Genomic DNA, 11220 nt, shown 5'->3' on the forward strand with positions numbered 1-11220 from the left:
GCTGGTGGGAATGCAAACTTGTGCAACCACTTTGGAAAGCAGTGTTTCGGTTTCTCGGGAAATTCGGGATCAACCTACCCCTGGACCCAGCAATATCACTCTTGGGAATATACCCAAGAGATGCCCCATCATATGACAAGGGCATTTGTTCAAAACAGTTTTAATCCATCAAAGGCTATTATGAGGAAAGACGGTAGTGGATAACACTTACTCCCCAATAACTAGAATCTCCAGAAATAATTTAGAAACAGTTAAGAGAATCCAACTTCCAAAGTGGGTGGTGCTGGGAAGGCAATGAAATTTTAGTAGTAGGGAGAGAGAAGGGATAACTCATCCCCAAATCATTAATGCTTAGTTTCGAATGGTAAGTACAACTGAAGAGGGCAGGAACCAAAGATAAGACTAAAGAAAGCCTCAAAAAATATACACTTTACATTCATTTCCAGAAAATTTTGAGAGCAGTTGAGGAAGGAGAGAAGGGCAAAGAGAGGAGGCAGAGGGAAAGAGATAGCCGACAAGCAGCAGATATAAAAGTGAAGACAGAGACTCAGAAAGTAAAACCACCTCTGGATTCACTGCTGAGTAGTTTTATAGTATAGTCTGATAGGAACCCTGGGGCCTCCATAACATTTAAGTGCTTGGGAAATCCTCTTTAGGGCAGTGGCTCAAAGCTGCATTGAAAATGACTGTTAAGTTGCCAGATAGAGGCAAAGGTTCCTGTTTGCATTCACTAGTCTGTGAACCCAGGGGACATGTCTTTCAATTCTACTTAGAGCTGGCCTGAAGAATCTGAGGGGAAAATTTTTGAGTCAGGACCACGGATAGCTCCACCAGAGGTCATCTGTCTGGGCCAGGAGTGACTCTCGTTTATTCTTGCTGTTAGAATGCTTGCCACTGGAGCTCCACTAGAGAAGTAAATATGTAGGAGCCCTTGTTAGAACCACTTTTCCCTACCACAATCCCAGAGACTTGAAGGTATGAAAGTTTTAGACCCAATAGTAGACAGCTTTCCCTCTGCTATATCTAGTCTCCAAAGATATAAAAAACCATCTTGAGAACAAACCTGTACTGCTAACACGTAAATACACCCTCTTGATTTGGGGAAAACAACACAAAGATTAACAAAGGAAGCGAAATATCACAAAGGTTTTCTTCTCATTGGGAGACAAAAACTCCTATAGCCAAGGGAAGGAATGTAAGACCACATAGAGACAGGCTCTGCCCTCCAGCATACGGAGTGACAACATCAGGGGATGTAAACCTAGTTTTCTTTATTTTCATTCTGTGAATTTGATATTGTTGTTACTAGTTTTATCTTAAATTAAAATTATTTATATTTTATTTCATCTTTACCCCTTTTCTTTTTGGGTTATAGAACATTTATAGAGTATTTAAGTCAGATTGATCCAATCAGATAGAGCAGTTCAAGTACTTACTTCTACAATTCTCTTTATTAATATCTAACCTTATACCCTAGATTTGTCTGTCCTTCTCTATCTTTGCCTCTGTCTCTGTTTCCCTCCCTTGTCTTCTGTCTGTCTCTCTTTTGTTTTATTTCTCTCTCCTCTGTCTTTCCACTCCCACCTCTGTATCTCAACAGAGCATAAGTTGGGCTGGTGCTAGGGAAGAACTTTCCTCTGTCCCACTTTCCCAAGAGTTGGGATTGCTTTAGCTTGCCTGTTCACATTTCCTTTTTTCTCTTTCTCCTCCCGCTGTACCTGTAGCCAGACTTGTTTTCTCTCTTCTTTACCTTTCCCCTTTATATATTCATTTCCTTCTTCTATTTTATCTCCATTGCTGTATAGTTATCACTAGTCTTACTCTTTCATGTACTGTCATACTCATTAACTAATATCTTTTAGTTCTTATACTATCCTTTTCCTCTGTTGTTAAAATTATGAAATTGAGGAATTGTTTGTTTTAAATTTTCTATTTCCACATTTTAAACATAGCTTTAACTATCTGTGTAGTTAATTTTGTATTAAGTTTTCTATTCTTTTTTTTTCTTTTTAAGTTTTCTATTCTTAAAGTGATTATTAAGGGTCATGCCTAATACCTTGAGAATGTGAGCTTACAGTTTAGCTACTGAATAAAACCCACACTTTAGTTGGGTAGAAAATGCATCTCAACCATGCAACAACTGAGTCACACTTGAATATTGCAAAAACAGCTGACAATACATAAAATTACACCAATGATCCTGTATCAGATATACAAGTCCAAAAGAAGAAAGAAAAGAACAAGAAAAAAATCAGAGGAACTTGACTCCTCCTGAAGTTAGCCGTTCTGTATTAGTGGATACAAATGAAGGTGAAGTCAATGAAATTCCAGACAAATAATTCAAAAAGAAAAAAAAATGATGGCAAGAGTGTTCAGTGAAATCAAGAAGGATAAAAACAAACTCCTGTGTGAATTCAGAGAGTTTATAATAAACAGCAGAATGACATAAGGAAGATGGCATATGAAGGACTAATTCAGAAAGGAGATAGCAACACTGAAAAGGGCAACTGAAATCTTGGAAACATAAAACTTAATAAATGGAATAAGAAACTTGGTGGAAAGCCTGATAGACTGGATCAAATGGAAGACAGAATATCAGGGATTAAATAGAATGTAGAAGCTGGATGCCTTTAATCCTAGCTCTTGGGAGGCAGAGGCAGGCAGATTCCTGAGAGACCAGCCTAATATACAAAACAGGTTCCAGCACAGCCAGAGCTGTTACACAGAGAAACTGTGTTGAAAAAACAAACAAAATTGTAGATGAATTGACCATACAAAACAATAGAAAATTATAGAAAGAACATACAAGGTCTCTGGTACATCATTTAACTTCCCAAATTATGAATATGGGTAAGAAAAATGATCAATCTAAGATAAAGGAAAAAAAAACTCAAAAAATAATAACAGAAATCTTCCATACCTAGGGAAGTAGTTAGCTGTCCTGCCCAGGACATATTTAAACCATCAAGCAGGTAAGACTAGAAGATACTATTTTCTTGTTATATTACAGTAAAAACACTAAGCGTGCCAAACAAAGATATAACACTGAAAGTTGTAATAGAGAATTTCCGTGTTACTATAAGTGCAGATCCATTGGAATAACAGATTTCACACTAGAAATTTAAAAAGTCAGGAAGGCATGTAGTTATGTATTTCAAGCCATGAACGATATTAACTGCCATCACAGATTAAATTACCCAGAAAAGTTACCCTTTACACTGAAGGAGAAAAATGGGCCTTCCAAGAAAGATAAATACAAACCGAAAGAATTTATGATCACCAAGCCAGCAGTACAGAAGATATTTGAAGGAATCCTACACGTTGAGAGAGAAAAAGATGAATATATCTAAGATGCCACAGGAAAGACAAAACTGCATTCAAACCATAAATAAGCACTGAGGAGTAGAAGTATACCAAAATCACAAAGCCACTAAAGGCTTCTCAATAATAATGCTGAATTCAAATGGTCTCAGATCTTCTATAAAAAGCCATAGACTAATAGATGAAACTTAATCTAAAATATTGCATATTTATGATGTGAAGAAATCCTTTAGGAGTATAAGAAAATTCAAAAATATTTCTGTTTGGTCACAAGAAGCCACAGAAATTGAAACTCCTAAAAATAAATGAACCAATGGAGCTTAAACGATATACTATTAAGTGACCAATAGGTCCTAGGAAAAATCATATTAGAAACAAAAAATTTCCTATAATCAAATAAAAATGAAACAAAACATAGATCTTGTGTGGTACAATGAAAGTAGTTCTAATATAAAAGCACATAGCTGTAAGTTCCTATAATAAAAAATAGATTTTAAAATATATAACTTAATGATTCACCTTAAGTTCTTAGACAGGCTAGAGAAAACCAAACTCAGAATCATTATATGGAAAGAAGTAATAAAAATCCAGGTAGAAATTAACAAAATAAAAATGAAAATAAGAATACAAAGAATCAATGAAACCTAGGGTTGGTTCTTTGACAAAATAAACACAACTGGCAATATTTTAGTCCACCTAATAAAGAGAAAAGTCAAACAAGTAAAGTCAGTGATGAAGCTGGAGGCACTGAAAAGGATACTAACAAAATACAGAGGATCATTGAGGCATACTTAAATAATGAATATTTCAGCAAATCATAAAATCTAGAGAAACAGATAATTGCATAGACACATTTGATCCATTAAAATTGGCCAATAGAATAGAAACAATTTAAACAGGTTTATAGTGAATACTGAAATGGATGCACTAATAAAATTCTACTAACTAAATGAAGCCTTATCCTGGATAGATTTGCTTCTGAATTCAACAAGACTGCTAGGAAGATGCTAAGTCATTCTTCAAACTGTTTCATAAAACACAACGCAATAAATGCTACTAAACTTTTTTTGAACCCAATACTATGATGATATTATAACCAGATGAGGACACGGTAGGAATGAAAATTATGGACCCATTTTCTTGATGAAGATGGGTGCAAAAATGATTAATAAAATATTTGCAAATTAATTCAACAGTATATCAAAACAGATCATTCACTATGACCAAATTTGCTTCAATCCAGGGGATGCATGCATGGTTTATTATAGGCAAATTATATGTTAATACATCACACAAAGAACTGAAAGACAGGAAGCATTCATCAAAAAAAAAAAAAGGCAGAAAAGGCAATTGACAGCATCTTACATCATTTAAAGATAAAAGTGCTAAAGAAACCAGGACTGGAATGAACAAAACTCAATATCATAAACACTATGTAAGACAAACTTATAGCCATTGTTCTACTAACTGGAGAATAACTGAAAGTATGTCTTCTACAACCAGATTGCAGCAGTCTCCATTCATTTGCTCTACTGTGACTCAATACAGTGCTTGAAATCTTAGCTAAAGCCATTAGAGGAAACAAAAAACAAACAAGTAGGAAAATAATATACTTATATGCACCAGTAACCCATTCGAAGAAGAGTCAAGGAAACCTGACTATGTAACTAAAAGACTTCTATAGTGAGGTAGATGAAGGAAAGATCACCTGTAACTCATGAATTTAAAAAAAATAATATAAAAATGGCTGTCCTACCAAAGATAAATTACAGATTTAGTGCAATGCTCACTGAAATACCAACACTATTCTTCACAGAAATAGAAAGAATAATTTTAAAGTTCACATGAAAGCACAGAAAACATTATAGAGTCAAAGCAATTCTGTACTAAGGTGGTGCTAGAAGTATTAAGCCTGATTCCAAGCCATTTTACAATGACATAGTAATAGAAGCAGTTTGGTACTGGCATAAAAACAGACATGCAGCCCAATGGAAGAGAACAGAAACACCCAGATAGAAGGTCATTTAGCTGCAGCCTTGAGAAATGTACCAGCCGTACACATTGGGGAAAGACAGTCTCCACAACCCTGGGCAGGGTACACTGGGTGTCTACATGGAAAACAATGAAGCTAGTCCTGTCTTGGTCCTGTGCAAAAGTCAGCTCAAATGAATCAAAGAGTTTAATGCAACCCAGGAAATCTGAAACCGTTAGAGGAAAGTATTAGAAGAACACTTCAGGATATGACCATAGGAAGACTTTTGAACAGGAAATGAGTCAGTCAGGAAATAAGGCCGACAACTGACAAATGAGATCTCATGTAACTAAAGTCTTCTGCGCAGCAAAGGTAACAAAGAGTGGAGAGAGAGCTTAGAGGATTGGAGAAAAATCTGTGCTAGTTATGAACTTATGCTGACAAAAACTTAATATCCAAAATACATGAAGATCTCAAAACAAAACTGAACACTGATAATCAAACAATGCAATTAGTAAATGGGCTGATGAAATGAAAGCATAGTTTCCTTCCAAAGAATGAAGTACAAATGGCTGAAAGGTGGCTCAGCAATTAAAGAACAATCATTGTTCTTGCAAAGATCCCTTCTGTACTCTGGGGATATCTGCAGTCACAGGTGTGTGTGACTTACACACACACACACACACACACACACACACACACACTTAGAAATAAAAATAAATCTTAAAAATCAATACAAGTTCCAGTACAAGTACCCAGTAAATATATTTTAAAATATTCAACATTCATAGACATCAGGAAGATGTGAATGAAAAGTACGCTGAAATTCCAGCCTAGCCCAGATAAAATGGCTTTCATAATGGAAAGTACATCAAATGCTGGTAAAGATGCATGGACCGTGAACACTTACACAGTGTTGTCAGGAATATAAATTAGCCTAGCCACTGTGAAAATCAGCATGAGGTTTTCTAAAAAGAAAGAACCAAAGAACTACAATCAAATAAACAAAAGTTAAAAATAGATACACCATAGGACCCACCTCCACCAGCTCATGGGTGTACTGGGGAAGAACTCTAAGTCAACATATCACAGAGGAACTTGAGGAGCTCATTTTTATTGTAGCCCTATAAAGGTGGCTAAGCCATGGACTTAACCTTAGTGTCCATCAGACACTGAACAGTGGATATGCATGATGGGTATCAATTTACCTGTGAGGAATGAAATGTATCATTTGCTGGGTAATATATGTGAAACTGGGCATCAAAACTTAAGTGAAATAAGAAAGACTCAAACACATATTGCATTGTTTCACCTAATTTTTCAATCCTAGGTCTATTGTAGATACATAATCCCATGTATATGGGGTTCCTCTATATGAATATGAATAGATATAAATGCAGAGAGGAATCCATAGGAAGAAAGGAGACTAGTGTGTAAGTGGGTGAGGGACAGAACAGAGAAAGGAATGGAGGGTGGGTGAGTATAGCAAAATTTTATGTCATATTTTTTAAAAGTTACATTTGGTAGACCCAATACAATATACAATGAATATATAACAAATCAAGTGATACTACAACAGCCAAGTGGTAGCTGGAAATAAGAGCAATTTAAAATTTATATCTATTGTTTTCATAGTTTGATCCTACAAAAACCTTCTGGGCACATTTCAACTATTGTATTGGCTCCCGAAATGAGCACGTATGTAAGTTTTTCACATCTTGATAGGTTAAGATAATAGATCCAAATTTTCCCATGATGACCTTTAGAAATACTATTTAATTCATGTGACCACAAGGTTTGAGACCTATTCAGCCTGTGGGTTCAGACGAGGTCACTTATTATTGATGCTATAATCACAATGGTTATGTGGCTTTGGGAAGTCACTTAACCTTTTAAAACACCTGTGAACTCATCTGTAAAATGAGGATAGTAATAGGACCAACATCCTTTTGTCTGCAGATTAGGGAGATGATCCATATAAAGCTGGTAGCAAATGCTCATCACTTAAGAACGAAAGCATAAGCATTGCTATTGAAGGCATTATTCTGTTTATGCCTTGGTTTCTATCCTGTTTTTAATAAAATAAAACTAATGTAAAGAAGGGGTTATTTTAATAATTTAAGTTATATCAAACACATTTTCTTCACCATACCGTATCTGAAAAGGATATACAAATGTTCGAAAAGTAAGAGTTCGCAATACTTCAAAAACCTCATTTCAATCCTAAAAACTGGAGCCATTGAATATGCCTTTAAAAGTTCGGTCAGTTTCTGCATTTGATCAAAGATTCAGTTTCACAGTTCTTTCTTGCCTGCACATGACTAAGGTGCAGTTTCCATTACCTATCAGACTGAATTGCTATCAGATTTCTGTACACCATTAGCCTGTGAGAATGCTTTGTTCTGGAAAAGGCAAATGCTGGGAAACTCGGCAAGACTGTACAGCTTGTTCTTGTATAACCAGCAGTGGACAACAGTGCTGATTGGGATATAATTCTACTTAGTAAAAGGATCACTGAACAGAACATAGGCAATAGTAAGCCATAATTATACTCTGTGGCAATAGGTATTTTGCAAAAGAAAAGCACATATAACAAGTAAAGGAAATATTTAAACATAGGCATAGAAAGGAAGAAAAGAAAATTCATTGCTTAGAATCATTGAAAGAAGGAAGAATCAAAGTATGTGATCAATAGAAATAAGACCAATTTAGTCATTGAAGTAACCGAGAGAAGAGAAAGCACTAGTTATGACTAGTGACAGTCACAGTAAAAACTTAGGCATAAGGTATTTATAATGCAAAGGGAAGAGGCATAAGATATTTATAATGCAAAGGGAAGGAGACAGGAGGGTTGCATCACTTTTAACTCCAAGTTTTCTTTAGGGATTAGACACACACACATACACACACAGAGACAGAGACAGAAGAGACAGGGAGAGAGACAGAATGAGTGAGTTTAAAAGGCGTGGTGGACTGCTGTGAGTGATAAGAACAAATGGAGGTATGGTGGGCTCTTTACAGCCCACCAACTTTAAGCTAATTCTGGTTGTCCTCTCTCTGAAAAGAAAATGAAAGAACTCATAGGCAACACTAGCATTTGAGAAAAATAATCTCAAGGGCCATAGCAGTAGTATCAAAGAGGAAAGTAATCTATCAGCTTTCCCAGGAGGGTGCAAGGCTTTGCCACTATCAGGCATAGCAGATGTTCCTGGAGAAGTCAGCTTGGACTTGAAGAATAAGTGGCCAAACTACAGATTGGAGGCAAAGTATGAAGGACAGGAAAAGGTACCAATCATGGGGCACAGTAAAGATCATACAGGAAGAAGATCCAAGATGGAAGAGTAGGGAATGACTCTTCAGCCACATACACTGCCCTGGTAGCAAAGGGTGGAAGAGTGGACGGCCTCACCAGTTCCATGGAAGAAGAATCATGTGCAGCCAGAATAAGGGGATCATTTTTTTCTCACATTTTCTAACCCCAAGTTCTTTCATGATTACAACCTCTAATCTCAAATAAATAACAAAAGCTTGTGGAGTTGATGCTTAAACACACCTGCAAGACATATATTTAACATTTTGATATTTCCTTGTTTAGTTATTAGGGTTTTATTTTCATGTTCTTCAGTTATAAGGAAACAAGTCTTTTAATTCAGTACAAGGCTCTGGGTTGTAGGTGTCAAGAGTTGTTTCCCGATATTTGCAATTAACTTTGAAAGACCTCAAAGTTTTGCTTGCGTTGAAGAAGTTCCCCTCCCCACCCCATAAAATTGGTACCTCTCTGCCTGAGCCCTAGAAATTGAAACTCATTCCCCAGGAAGCCATCTAGTCAATGATGGAAGTCACTTCTCCAACATCTGCTAATGATCATAACAAGCCAGCAGTTGCTATATTCAATAAAAGCCCCAGGATTTGTGTCTGCACAGCAGCGACAGGAGAGAGTATAGGTCTTTTACCTGACCTGCACTCCATGGCCATTATCCTCTGCAAACCACCCCCCCCCCCCGTATCTCATGATTTAGAAGGTGAGCTGGGCTCCAAAAGAAGGAAGATATTTCTGCTGCCCTTACCTCTTCCATTTCCTAAGGCAGGAGAGCCTGCAAAATTAGAGCCTTGCTGCAGCTCCTTCCGGTGTATGGTACTTTTACAATTTGCCAGTTTCTTGCAGTGAATCGGATTGCTACAATCTTATCATTTTCAAAAGCTCATCATTACTTGCTCTCTCTGTGTAGATCTCTTTTAGTTAAAGGAAAACCTCCCTCTGCTTTTAATCTCACACTGGGGTAGGGTTTCGCATTTCACTTTTCAAGTGCACTTCCCCAGAAGAGAAGTAAGTAGACATTCTGATAGACAATCTCTCAAAACCAGAATGCTATCATACCTTTTCATCCTTTGCCACTCTAATCTCAAGAGTGGGCAGAGAGGCATTTTCTTTTTTCTTATGCTAAACTGTTTTTAAATATAAGTATGGAATTTGTATTGACCAGGCAAGAATGCTAAAAAGAGCTTTTGGATAGTCCTGGTCCTCAGTTGCAAAAACTAAACAGAGCATTGGTGTTTTATATCTGCAAAAGTAAGTATGACACATGAACAGTATTAATTCACATAATATGCATACATATGTATGTGAATGTATCTATCACATATCTATGTTCCTAGCATGTACTCATACATTTATGTCATCTCTAATCTATTTGTCTATCATCTATTTATATTTATCTACAATCTATCATGTATTATCAATCATTTTTCCATTGTCTAATCTATCATCTATCTGTCATCTTTCATCTATCTGTCATCTATCTATCTATCTATCTATCTATCTATCTATCTCTATCTATCTATCTATCTATCTATCTATCTATCTATCTATCTATCTACCTACCTACCTATCTAATATGTATCTATAATACTATTAGCTTGAAGTTTTCCTGAATAAAATCTAGGTAAAAGAGTCATGAAGGACTTAAAATCAAATCCTTTTATTAGCTTTAGCAAAACCTCACATGTGTTTGATGTGTTTCAAGCCGTCTTGTAAAACCCCGAGGTTTTATGCCATCACAGCTCTTAAGAAACCGAAGTAGCACTTCTCGTTTACAACTGTGACTCAAGGATGCCAGTGTGGGAAATTTAGGAATGTAACAGGACATCCAAAGTCTGTTGTATGTGTTCTAGTGAACCTTAGTGGGCAAGCTCAGGAGGACCTGTTCTGGTTTATTATCAGAGGAATGAGGTCAGTAGTGTGAGACAGCATTAAACCACAGCAGTGGTTCAGTTTGCAGTTTTAATATGACAGAAACATGGAGAACTGTAAATGCTGGATAACATTTGGACTTTATGCAAGTAGATAAAGTAGATTTCTTTTCTTGTCTCTTACTTGATTTTTCTTTGAGTCAGATTCCTTTGTAGCACAAGCTGACTTGAACTTGCTATGTAGAAGAGGATGACCGTAAACGTTTAATCTTCCTGGCCTGGCAAGATAGAGTCAGTCAGTTGCCTGCCAACTCTGCCCCTGTCTGTCTGTCTTTCTCAGTCCTTTCTGTCTCTTTCTATCTGTCTCTTTGTCTTATCTCCTTTTTCTCTCCCTCCCTTCCTCCCGCATCACTCCCTCCCTCCTCTCTCTTTCTCTCTCTCTCTCTGTCACTCTTTCTTTCCCTCTTGTTGTCCAGATTGTTAAAATGTCATGGTTGATACTCAGTTCATCTTTGTAATAAGCCTATTGATAAATCTTTCCTGTTGCCAGCATCAACACCTTCCACAAAACAGTTGAATTTTTTCTTTACTCACATCCTAAGGAAGAGGGCTAGCTTTTCCACCCTAGGTGCCAGGTCTATGTGGAGACGCTATTGTGGGTTTCTGTTCCACAGACTGGAGTTGGTGAAAGGCCGACGTTAAAATACATCAAGTGAGATAGAGAAGATTGGAAATGA

The sequence above is a fragment of the Microtus ochrogaster genome, linkage group LG5 (assembly GCF_000317375.1).
Source record: "Microtus ochrogaster isolate Prairie Vole_2 linkage group LG5, MicOch1.0, whole genome shotgun sequence".
NCBI lineage: Eukaryota > Metazoa > Chordata > Mammalia > Rodentia > Cricetidae > Microtus > Microtus ochrogaster.